This window comes from Eptesicus fuscus, chromosome 11, assembly GCF_027574615.1.
Source record: "Eptesicus fuscus isolate TK198812 chromosome 11, DD_ASM_mEF_20220401, whole genome shotgun sequence".
In the NCBI taxonomy this organism is placed as follows: domain Eukaryota; kingdom Metazoa; phylum Chordata; class Mammalia; order Chiroptera; family Vespertilionidae; genus Eptesicus; species Eptesicus fuscus.
In genome coordinates this window covers 78,421,868-78,435,057 of record NC_072483.1, presented here as the reverse complement: position 1 = coordinate 78,435,057, position 13,190 = coordinate 78,421,868, and the positions used below count along the sequence as shown (strand labels likewise).

Below are 13,190 nucleotides of genomic sequence, written 5' to 3'. Positions count from 1 at the left end.
AGATAAACTGGTTACAAAAATATACCCCTAGGTAACTAAATGAATTGACCTATGATATAAAGTTGTTAACTATAAGCCAATTAAACTTTGGAAGTCTGCCAAATGATTATTAAAGCTTTTGAGTAGGTGTTATTAAGCCACACTTTTTGACAGTAATTAGGTGACAGGTTCAGTTATCCACTGAGGCCACTCTTAGTTGATGACAATAAAACCCATGATCAGCATATACAGACATTCTTCCCTCCACCCTCCTACCCGCCACCCCACCTTTTTGGTCTTAGGCTAGAGAGAAAACTGAGTTTTCTCACCGATCAAGTCAACCAATAAACAAAAACTGCTTCCCATAACCTGGGTTGTCTGGCCTTCTTGATAGAACTGCCTTGGGAATAAGAGTTAGATAATTATTCCAGGCTAGCTAAAGGTTTTCAGCAAATAAGGAGATTCAAGCGATCGGCAGCCTCACCAAGCTAGCGGGGAGGAAGTTCAGGACAGGCAACAATAAAACTTTATATTATATCCCAAGGACAATGGGAAGATATCATGATTTTTAAAAAATGATTGCTTTACTTTTAGGGTCAGTAATTTATGCACCTGGTGCAAAATTCAAAATGTGAACAGAGCATATGATGAAAAAGTATGTCATCCTCCAAAATCTGTCCCCCAGGATAGTTGTTTTAATTCTCCAGATCCAATATTCTTATGAAAATATTCAGAGATACACAAATATACCACAACACACTTATAAACACCAGCTCAAGCATACTGTTCTACTCCTTGCTTTTTTCATTTAAGAATATATGTTATTTTTGCCGCATCTACTGCGAGGATGAAGAGCATTCTCAGCCATCAGACTGCTGATATCCCCAAAAATGTCGCCCTCACTCTCAGGGGACACACAGTTACTGTGAAGGGCACCAGAGGCACCCTGCAGGGGGACTTCAATCACATCCATGTAGAACTCAGTCTCCTTGGAAAGACAAAGAAGAGACTCCAGGTGACAAAGAGTGAGGAAAGAGAAAGGAACTGGCCACCGTTCCCACTGTCTGCAGTCAAGTACAGAACATGATCAAGGGTATTACACTGGGCTTCTGTTACAAGATGAGGTGTCTGGGTACGCTCACCTTCCCTTCACCATCATTACTCAGGAGAATGGTTCTCTTTTTGAAATCAGAATTTTTTTGGTCGAAAAATATATGCTCAGGGTTCGAATGAGTTCAGGTGCTGCTTGTTCAGTACCTCAAGCCCAGAAAAATGAGTTGATTCTTGAAGTAAATAACATTGAAATTGCGTCAAATTTAGCTGCTTTGATACAGCAGGACATAACAATAAAAAAAAAAAAGGAGAGTCAGAGAATTTTTGGATTTATCTATGTCTCTGAAAAAGGAACAGTTCAGCAGGCTGATGAATAAGATCTAAGTTGTCCAGCTATAGAAACAGCAAGATGTTGAATGATTCCTCAGACTTATTTGAGATATTTTAAAGATGCAATAAAAGCCATGTATTAAAAATGAGAATATATTTTAGATAGTGTTTCCATATTGATGCATCAAGAGTTACCCCAGTCTTTGTAATGATTTCATAGAATACCACTGAATAAACAAGCTACATTATGTTTAATTATCCCTTATTAATGAATTTATAGATTATTTTCAATATTTTACTATTACAAACATTATGGTAATGATATCCTTGTACATGTGTGGGTATTGGGTGTGTCTGTAGAATAATTTTCAATGAACAGTATTGCTGGATCAAAGTGAATGTGAATTTTTATTTTTGAAATATAGACAAATTTCTCATTGTAACAGTTTTCATTTGCATCAGTTAGCCTTTGCTGTGTAATAAGCCATCCTTCTAATCAACAGGTAAAACAGTGTCACTTATCAATTCAAGATTTGTAGGTTGACAATAGGGATAGGCTCACCTGGGCAGTTCTGCTTGGTTTGCCTGGGTTTCTCAATAAGGTTGTAGTCAGCTAATGGCTGTTTGGTACTGGATTGCCTCACTCACATGTTTGGAAGTTGGTGGGTCAATGGAAGTGATGGAGCCATGAGTCTCTATCAACTACCAGGCTAGCATGTGTTTTTTTCACATGATGACTGAGCTCCAAAAGCCCCCCAAAAGCAGAAGCCCCAATGTTTAATGGAGTTTAAGCCTCTGCATGTATCATGTTTGCCAGCACCCCATTGGACATGCCGTACTAAGTGATTTCCAAGAGGATAAAGGGGAAGAGATGATTAACTTTATCATTCTGGCTGCAGTATGACAATGGTTTGTAAGAATACAAGACTGGACATGATAATGCCTTTTGGGAGGCCACTGCAGTATTCCAGGTGATAGATAATGTACTCAGTAATGGACTACAGGGAAGCTAGTTCAGTTACTGTACAACAAGCTTCATGAATTGCTTAACTGAGGAAATTTTTGTGGTAGTTACACTATCTAATCTAATTCTATTCTCTTACTTAAAAATCTCCCCTTTTTAGGCCAACAGGTGGATTTTTATTTTGACAAATAAAAACTTCAACTAGGACCACTGTGGATTTTTGAAGTAAAAATGTTAAATCTGCCTTTCATTGATTATGCTGTCATTTGCCTCAGTTTTCCACTTCAAATTCAATTTCAGTGCTTTTTCATACTAACATGTGCCTAGCTGTATAGCAAGCACAAGAGATAAAGCCATATAAAACTTAGACCTTCCTTCGAGGAATTCATGATGTTCTAAGCATAGTTTTAAGAGACTATTTTCTTAATATTCACATAAAAAACTTAAAAATGTGTTAATGCCTCAAATATTAAAATTTACATCTATAAATCCATAATTAGACTAGAACAAGTCATATATAGGTCAATAAGTTTTATAAAACACTGTTTCTATAACAAATTAAACTTAGAAATGTCTGGTTTTGCTGGTATCGTGGTAACATTTCTCCTTAAAAGGGGCAACAAACTACCTTTGTAGAGCATACCTTAAGGGTTTAGGGATACTTAAAAAAATAAATTAAAAGGAAAGCTCCAATTTTCCAAAATTCTCCTTTTTATTATCTGTATCAGAATTTGCACTAATTTCTCTTTCTCCATCTCTCAAACAATGCTGAGGAATGTCATAAGGGTTAAAAAATTTAGGGTAATATTTTCATGAGGTGGTAGTCTGTGAGCCACATTTGAGCAAGGAAGCATAGGCAGTAATATTAGCAGACAATGTTTTCCAGAAAGTAAGAAAGTTAATTTCCTTATTTCAGCATAAGTACTGGTAGGCATGAAAAATTTTACTGTGTATACCCAACCCCGCCCCCCGCCCCCACACACAGAGTGAAATGAAACCTGTGATTTTCAGCTGCATTAGGTGACTTATGCAGAATTACTAAGAAGGAGAGATATAGTAAATCTTTTTGTGCAAGAACTATTTTTGTAAAAGGCATGTGCGGGTAGCTCTCACTTAAGAGTAAAATATTTTGACAAATAAAAACTTCAACTAGGACCACTTTGACTAAATTTAAGTCTATATGTTGAGATATAATATGGCACTAATCACATATCTCAGCTGTCAGAATCCTTGGCAGAGCAGATTAGTGAAAAAAGAAGTCATAAAAGAACAAGGAAAAAAATTTGACAGGGAAAAAGATGGTTATAAATGCAACAAATTTTCTCTGTAGATTCTAATGTTTTCACTAAACAAGTCAAGAAAATTTAATTTAAAATCTCTGTAAGAGAATTTAGAAAGTAAAAAAAAACAAAACATGAAAAAGACTGACTGTACAAATGACAGTTAAGAGAGAGGAGAAATCCCTAATAATTCGTATCTAAGGTCTTTTAATTTCATTGAATTTGAATGCATTCCTTACTTGGAGACGTTATGAAATCTAAGATCAGATTTGTTTTTCCTATTGATATTCAGCTGGAAGGGTAAGTCATACATTATTTAAATAAAGAATAATAAATGAATTTGAAGGGACTAGATCAAACTCATAGAGATATGTATTATTCTCCCAGAATTTCAGACTCCAAAGGCAAGAAGAAGACCTCAGAGGTCCTGTAGTTCATTTTTCTGTACTCAGAGCATTCCAGAAATATAGCTTTGTTTCTTCTTATTAATCTTGCAGACAGGTAGTCACTATACTGCTGGTCCAATTTCACTCATTACATTTGGGTTTAATTATTTCTTCTTTACTGTCTTCAACATCCCATGTATTCATTAGCAAATACCAAGTATATGTCAGAAACTGTACTGATCACTGAAGAAACCAAGGTAAATAAGAAGTCTTCTCTTCTCAGGAAAATACAGAGTGCTAAGTGAATTAAGTGGGTGCCCTGGAAGTTTGGGCAAGGGCATCTAAACCAGATGTAGAGGGGCTAAGAAGGTACACTTGTCTTGAAGATGAGGTATAAATTAGCTAGGAGAAAGAATAAAAACTGAACATTTCTGAAAGAGGAAGAATCACATGCAACAATGAGAGGATGTCAAGAGTATGATGGGTTTTAGGAGTTCCATATGCATTGGATAAAGACTATTGCAGGTAGGGGGATATAGGAGTTAAAGCTAGAGCAACACTCCTTAAAATATCTGTTGAGAAGTATTAGTCCTGCTAGAAGTACTGCAAAAATGTTTCCATGCTCAGTTCCATTTAAAATAATGAAAAGATCATCATCCATCATTATACAAACTATTAATAAAAACGGTCTTACATAGAAGATAAATAAGAAAGCAGAGGACTTGGACAACACCATGGGCCAAATCTATCTAACAGACATTTACAGAACATTCTACTCTACAGCAGCTGAATACACATTCTTCTCCAGCACACTTGGACTTTCAAGATAGATAATATGCCAGGTCACAAAATAAGACTTAACCAGTTTACAAAGATTGAAGTCAGACCAGGTATCTTTTCTGACCAATATGTAATAAAATTAGAAATCAACAGCCTGGCTGGCCGTTACTCCGTGGTTGAGCGTGGACCTATGAACTAGGAGGTCATGGTTCTTTTCCTGGTCAGGGCATATGCCAGGATTGCAGGCTCGATCCCCAGTCAGGGGCTTGGGGAGGCAGCCAATCAATGGTTCTCTCTCATCAATGATGTTTCTCTCTCTCTCTCTCTCTCTCTCTCTCTCTCTCTCTCTCTCTCTCTCTCCCTTTCTCTCTAAAATCAATACAAATATTTACGAAGAAGAAGAAGAAGGAGGAGGAGGAGGAGGAGGAGAAATCAACAGCAGAAGCAAAACTGGAAAATTCACAAATATGTGGAATTTAAACAACATGCTCTTGAAGGACTATTGGGTCCAAGAAGAAATCAATCCCAGTCAGTTTTGCTCAGTGAATAGAGTGTTGGCCTGTGGACTGATGGGTCCCGGTTTATTTCCAGTCAAAGGCACATGCCCTGGTTGCAGGCTCAATCCCCAGTAGGGGGTTTGCAGGAGGCAGCCAATCAGTGATTCTCAACACGGATATTTGTCTGTCTCTCTCCCTTCCTCTCTGAAATCAATAAAAATATGAATTTTTGAAAAAAGAAGAAATCAAAAGGGAAATTAGGAAACACTTAAAAAAAAAAAAAACACCAAGGAACAGACATGACCAGATTTTTATTTTGGAACTTTCTCTGGCAATTCTGGATGCTGCCAGCTTTGCCAGCTTTGGAGACACAATAGAAAAGAGTGAAATGGAGGCAGAGAGACTAGAGGCTACCATGGGATTTACAGACAGCCAGGCAAGCATGAACTAAAACAGCAGCAATGGAATGGAGAGGAGAGGCTAAACAATAAACACGAGCAATTTTGATGCAGTTGGAATCTGATGGGAGTTCCCAATAAAAATAGTGGGTTCTGGAGGCTATAGGAAGGTTTGGGTGGGAAGGCAGGCATGGGAGGAAACACCAGGTGAAGAAAGCTTGGAGGAATATTGAGATAACAGTCCAGGAAGAAAAAACAGAGGAGCTTAACATTTAAAACACTGCCTCAGGACCATGAGGCCAAGGGTAATATCAGGAGCTTTAGTTACTCTCACTACTAGATGTAGGTACTATGGAGAGATCAAGACTATATGATGCTTCAAGCATGTGGTCTAGTCAAGCTTTGTCCACAGAAAATGTTTTAAGCTTTGGCTCTCCCCCAAGTGATATAATTGCCTACACCCTTGTTTGGCTTCCTACATACCTTCTGCCTCCATTGGATGTCTACAGGAAAGTCACTAACCCTCTGTAAAGGGTTCCTCAAGGACAGTTTACAGTTCCAAGGAATCTCGAATGGCTCTGACAGCTGCTTCCTCAGCTGATTGCCCTAACACAGTGGTTGGCAAACTGTGGCTCGCGAGCCACATGCGGCTCTTTGGCCCCTTGAGTGCGGCTCTTCCACAAAATACCACGGCCTGGGCAAGTCTATTTTGAAGAAGTGGCGTTAGAAGAAGTTTAAGTTTAAAAAGTTTGGCTCTCAAAAGAAATTTCAATCGCTGTGCTGTTGATATTTGGCTCTGTTGACTAATGAGTTTGCCGACCACTGCCCTAACATGTCCTGTTTTTCATCCAGTTCTTGATTCCCTCGCCAACCCCTTTAGAGTCCTGTCATTCTCACCCTCACTTTGATTCAGTATGAGTGATGATAATTTTGCTCTCCCTTTTGACCACTCTGTGAAACTCCAGTTTCACACTGTGGTCAAGTCCTTGCTGGCATCTAGATATAGTTAGCCTGTTTGTTAGGTTGATGCTCTGGTAGGTGCCCAGTAGTCCTGGTTTGCTTGTGGCTTAGGAGTTTCTGAAATGCAGGACTTTCTTTGCTGAAACAAGGAAAGTTCTGGACAAACTATGACGGTTGGTTGCCCTAAGTAGCTGGGTCTGGCTTATTCACCACTGTCTTCTGGCACAATGTCTGCCACATGGTAGGCCTTAAATAGTTCAAATAAATACTACCTGTAATTAATTGAAGGTCTGTGAATACCAGATATCTATATGCATTATATCACTTTATTTTTATTTGAACCCACCTCTGATTTTAAATTTGTGTTATTTCCAGAATGCCACAATGCCTGTATAACTTCCCATCATCTACCTGCTTAAACTTTTGCGTCAGTTTTGAGCTTTGGGAGCTGTCAGAGAAGGCATCCAGGGAATGAGAAATGTTAATAGAGAACATCACTTTGTAAACTCCCAGTAATAGATACTACCCCTTTCTCTCCAGGGCTCCTTTCCCCAGGGTAGCTTGTTATCTCTAAGAAACATGAATTCATGAGAAAGAGAAAATTCCTAGTTATCAGCATGAGTTAGAAGTCAGACATGTGTAGTTACTTTAATCTCTGTGCACATATCGTAAAACATATTGCTTAAAAAATCCTGTCTTTATATACTTTTAAAATAACAGTTTTTTTATAACTGAAATTAAGAGGCCGTAAGGATAAAAGAAAAGATTTCTTTGTTTACTTTATAGTTATTGTCACAATATAATTGATGCCTTATGTATTTTTTATTGACCATTTCATGACAATAGTTGACATGATACTTTCAATTTTGGAACAAAAGAACTCTCCAATCACTCTGAATTCTCTTTGTAGTTAATATTTATAATGCACTGTTGAATTATCTTAATAGAATATTAATATCAGATTAGTTACTCATATGGCAGCTATTATTTTAGTAATAAACAAATGTAGCTCATAATGGTAAACTGTATTGTGATTAATGAATATGTCACCCTGGCATAGCAGAAACATATTTGCTCTTTTTAAAATCAAATTTGGAAGATGAAAGAAGAAATTATGACAACCATTAGAGATGAAACTGATAATGTAGCTGCTTCTCTTTCCTGTTATGAACAGTTTCCTTGATATAAATTATATTTGTAGCCAGAGTTCACAGTGCACTAAAATATTCACAGGGTCACACATGCATCATTAATTAAATAAGCCAGTGTGAAAAGTTCTCTCTCTTTAAAAAAAGGGGAGGGAGGAGGGACAATAAAATGAAAATAACCAATGCTTTGCCTGATTAAAAAAAAACAACAACACACATTCTTCCAAAGTGTCACTCTTTGTCTTCCCTGGTGTATGAAGTATGGGCAACTCTAAAATTCTAGATTAGTTGCGTTAGCAGGTAAAACTTCAAAAATGTGTCTAATACCATAGTCATTATACTGTTCACTAATAAAAAATTAGCCCAATGCAGAAAGTAATAATTGGTTACCAAAATGCTTTAAGAAATAGTTTCATGATTAATTTTAAAAGAGAATATTTTATAATACCATGTCAAAACAAAAATGGCTTTGTCACTAGAAATTGAGGTCTTTTGTAGCTTTTGTTTTTGAAGAAAATGAGAAAATCCTTATTTCTATAACTAAGCGTAAGGAAGGATTTAGGCAGCCAATGTGAGCACCATGAGTAATAAACCCAGTGAGTAATAATCGCAAGAGCAATATGATGGTTATTGTCCAAAGGGTTTTCAAACCACTCATTTGGCATTCTTATTATTTCTTTCTCTCTCTGCTTTGAAAAAAGAAATCTTTCATTTATTTAGTTTCTAATTATCTGTGACCAAAGAGATTTTATCTTTCCTTGTATGCCCCATAAAGTCCAGCATAACAACTCACACCTTTTGACACTTATTAATATATATTGATTGCTGGATCTATCATTTTGAAATAACTGTATTAAGAACATGAAAGGATTACTATTGAGACAAGCAAAGGAAATTGATGTGAAATATCTCAAAGTAAAAGATTAATCAATTATGCCTCAAATTTGATAGAAGGAATAATATCCCACTAATTACCAGGATTTAATGATCCATCCTTACCATCAATATATTGTTGCTGCTTTGAGCAAGGAGCGGGTCTGATTCCCGAGTTGGATGTGGTTGGCTAAACAAAGGCTATTTACTAATGCCCATACGGTTCGGCCTGTTACCTTACTCTACAAGCATTATTTCTATGTGAAAGTCTTTAAGTTGGTCTCACAATATTATGATCATTTAGAAATTATTGGTAATAGTTTGTATGAATTTTTTGATGGGTTTGATGGGGGCTACCATCAAAATGTAAACATATACTTAAGTTACTTAAGTTCCACCTGGCTCCAGTTTTAGAGTCAAATCGTTGCTCAGAGGAAGAGTTAGACGCTAACTCTTAGACTCAACCCACAGGTTGAGAACTGCTGCTGTAGAGCCTAAGACCATCGGAAAACACAGATATTTACATTACGATTCATTAACAGTAGCAAAATTATAGTTATGAAGTAGCAACGAAAATAATTTTATGGTTGGGGGTCACCACAACATGAGGAACTGTATTAAAGGGTCACGGCATTAGAAAGGTTGAGAACCACTGTGTTAGAGTAAAGAAGTGCTGGCTTCAGGAGCACGATACAGAGAAGATTAGTATGGCCCCTGGGCAAGGATGACAAGCAAATTCCTGAGAAGTGGTCCATATTAAAAAAGAAAAAAAGAAAAGCAAAATAAAGAGTGAAGAAAAGAACACAACAGCCCTGGTGCCTGAGAGAGTAGGCTCTGAGGGACCATGACCTGGTGGGAGATGGAGGGGAAGGTCTAGAGGTTTCTCTTTTCTACTTCGTACAGGGAAGGATATACAATTTCTAGATGCAAGTTGGTTACAAAGGTAAATCATTTTTCCCTAATTAACATGGACACTGATTAATAATCTATGGCTGTGAGAGAGAAGTTAATGTTCTTTTAAAAAAATATGTTCTTTTTTATTTCAGAGAGGAAGGGAGAGGGAGAGAGAATCATTGATCAGCTGCCTCCTGCACACCCTCTATTGGGATGGAGCCTGCAACCCAGGCATGTGCCCTTGACTGGATTGAACTTGGGACCCTTCAGTCCACTGAAGCCAAACAGGCAAGGGCAGTTAATACTCTTTTACTCCCTAATCCTGAGGACAGTTGAGCATATACTGCTAGGGAGGTTTTTAACCACTAGCTGAGATGTGTAACGTGTGTTAAAAGAGAGATGTCTAAGATCTTTTATTTAAAAGTAATTATTAAGAAATACATTCTAAGTCTTTATTTCTAAAAGACATTTTATCTAGAAAAATTATGCTTCATTGGCTAATCTATATATACTAGAGGCCCATTGCATGAAAAGATTCTTGCAATAGGCCTTCCTTCCCTTGGCTTCCAGCACTGGTTTTCCTCCAGCACCCGGGACCCAGGCCTTTGCTCCAGCCGGAGTCTGCCTTCTTTGTCTTTGCTGCAGACACCAGCTGGAGTCTGCTGTCTTAGTCTTCGCTGCAGACTCTGGAGTCTGCAGACTTCGTCTTTGCTGTGCCAGAGTGCCGCTCCTGTAGATGCCTTTGCCCCACGCCCTCCCTCTCATAGCAGGCATCCTGCCCCGCCCGGCCACTCCACACCTGGAGCAGCTGGGCGGCCGCCATCTTTGTACTTCTAATTTGCATATTCCCTCCTAATTGGCTGGTGGGTGTAGCGGAGTGATGGTCAATTTGCATGTTTCTCTTTTATTAGTGTAGATAAAAGCCTAAGTGACCATTCGACCGGTAGCTATGATGCACACTGATCACCAGGGGGCAGATGCTCAACTCACAGGCATGGAAACATGGAACAGACTGATGAATCTCAGAGGGAAGGGGAGAAGGGGGAAGGGCAGGAAGAGACTAACCAAAGATCATATATGCATAGTAGAGGCCCTGTGGGGCCCTGGTGGGGTCCCTCGGCCTGGACTGTGGGGATCAGGCCAAAACCAGCCTGATGTAGAGATTCGTGCACTTGTGGGGTCCCTCAGCCTGGCCTGTGGGGATTGGGCCCAAACTGGCTCTCTGACATCCCCCGAGGGGTCCCAGATTGCGAGAGGGTGCAGGCCAGGCCAAGGGACTCCACCAGTGCACGAATCTGTGCACCGAGGCTCTAGTGTTACTTATATTTACTTGCTTTAACAAAGAGTTATGTTTTGGTATCAAAGGATACATTTGAATCTCTTTCCTTAAATATAAATGACTAAACTCTGACTTCTTAAAAAGCACAGATGTGGTGCGGTGAGCTCAAATTACAGGCCCAGTGTTTTCCAGTGGTAAATAAGCCTAATTTTACAGATTGGCTCTCTTAAACTCAAAACACAGCATAGAAGCACATGGTATACCTGAATAGAATCACTAATAATGAATTAAACAACCCACTGATTTGAGAGCAGAAGGGACACTATGGATTCTATTTACTAAGCCTCAGAATCTTTGAGGCAAACCCATATCACTGAGCAATATTGAACCTCTCCATTCCTGCCTGTGTGTTCCTTTATAGAAACATATACTTTATTATTGAAAAAATATACCTGCAAAGAGACCAAGTAATTGAAGTTCTCTTTCTCCTTCACACAACTAAAAGGAATGCTCTAGAAATTTTGGGCAAACAAAATTTTAGATAAAACCCTAATAGCATTAATATATTAATTCAGTTAGAAAGGTAAATGGTTGCATTGCCTGTTTTTAATGAACAGTTTTATTGAGATATAATTTACCTACCACACACTCCACTCATTTAAGTGGTATACAATTTAATTGCTTTTAGAATAGTCACAGATTTTTTTTGCAATCATTGCCACAAAAAATTTTAGAATAGTTTAAAAGCACCAGAGAGAAACCCTGTAACTATTAGCAGTCACTTCCCATTTCTTCCCAACCGTCCCAGGTTTAGGCATCTGCCTCACTTGCCATATCTATGGACAAAATGTGCTCTTTTGTGACTAGTTTAGTCATTAGCATCTTGTCAAGGTTCATTTATGTGATAGCATGTATCAGTATTTCATTCTTTTCTTATTGCGTAGTAATATTTCATTATATGACTATACCACATCTCACTCATTTTCTGGTTTATGGACATTTTGGTTGTTTCCACATGTCTGGTTATTATGAATAATGAGCATTTGCGTATATATTTCTGTGGAAATATGTTTGCTTGTGGGGGAGGGGTATATACTTAAGAGGAGGGTTGTTAGGTCATACGGTAGCTGTATGCTGAACCCTTTGAGGAATCTCCAGACTGCTTTCCAAAGTAGCTACAACATTTTGCATTGCCACAGACTTTCTATGTGGGTTCCAATGGATACTTGTACTGATAGGCTCCTCCAGGCTCACTGTGGTTGTTGATAATTTTGTTTATGTTTTTAGTTGCTTGGTGGGACTATTTCAGTGAAATCTGTTTCCCCCTGCAGTGTGCCGCCTCCAAGGATGCAGCCTTCAGCATCACACACACCCCGGGGTAACAGTGGCTTAGCAGGGCTGTCTTCATCTTTTCCCACTCTCTGATGGCATCACACTCAGCTACCAGCCTCCCCCAATTGCTGGCTGACTGTTCTACGGTTTCAACAATGTCCCACAGCCTGAATCAATTAAACCCCAGTCTCTTCTGGGATAGTTTTTGAAGCCAGCTTTTGAGGGATCTTCTTAGTTGTCCTTTTCCCTGGTTCTTTCAGTTAAACGTTTACCTAGTCTGTGGCTTAGTTTGTTGCACCCATGGAGCTACCAGCCTCTTTTTAACTGCTCACCACCAAAACTTCCGCATCACTGCTCCAGAGCTGAGAAGGACAGCAACCTACTTCTCTGGAAGTGAGATTCCCTCTTTACAAGTGGGATATTGTATAAGGCAATTCGCTTTTTGGTCTTCTGGGCTTGCCTCTTCAGACATAGAAACTGCCCAACCTGCAAGCAAGCAGAGACAAGGCAGTTGGGAACCAGTTTTCTTGGTCTGATGCACCAATTGGAGTGAGGGCCAGGTGGAGGAAGGGAGCACCCGAGGCCCCGCAGCCACTCTTGCCTGGAATAGAGCTTCTGCAACAGGGATCGGGTCTAAGCAGTCAGTAGGACATCCCCTGAGGGCTCCTGGACTGTGCAAAGTTGCAGGGAGCTGGAAGGTGAGAAGTACTGTGGGACTGCCCTACCAGGGGGCATAGTTAATGCCGGACTGGGAGCTGGGGAAGAGACCCTTGTGTTCTGAGCTGCACCTGCCTGGAGTAGAGCTACGGTCATCTGGAGCTGGGGAAAGGCCAGGTAAAGAGGCTCAAAACGCCACAGACTCTCCCTGTTCTTACCGAGATTGCATGCATTTTCTTAAATAAGTGTTTCTTCATTTGGTGTATGCTCTTATGACAATATCCAATTTTTTTTCATAAATTTTCACCAGTTATGGTTGTTTTACCAGTGACAGGGTCAACATAACTCTTCATGTTGCCTTTCTAAAAGCATTGCTAGCC

The 13,190-nt window shown here is 39.1% G+C and overlaps 2 pseudogenes; both read left to right on the top strand.

The window, feature by feature from the left end:
• The first annotated feature begins 808 nt into the window (after window positions 1-808).
• LOC114232835 (60S ribosomal protein L9-like) lies at window positions 809-1,419 on the top strand (annotated as a pseudogene).
• A 7,913-nt stretch (window positions 1,420-9,332) lies between these two features.
• LOC114232863 (U6 spliceosomal RNA) lies at window positions 9,333-9,407 on the top strand (annotated as a pseudogene).
• Window positions 9,408-13,190: the final 3,783 nt, after the last annotated feature.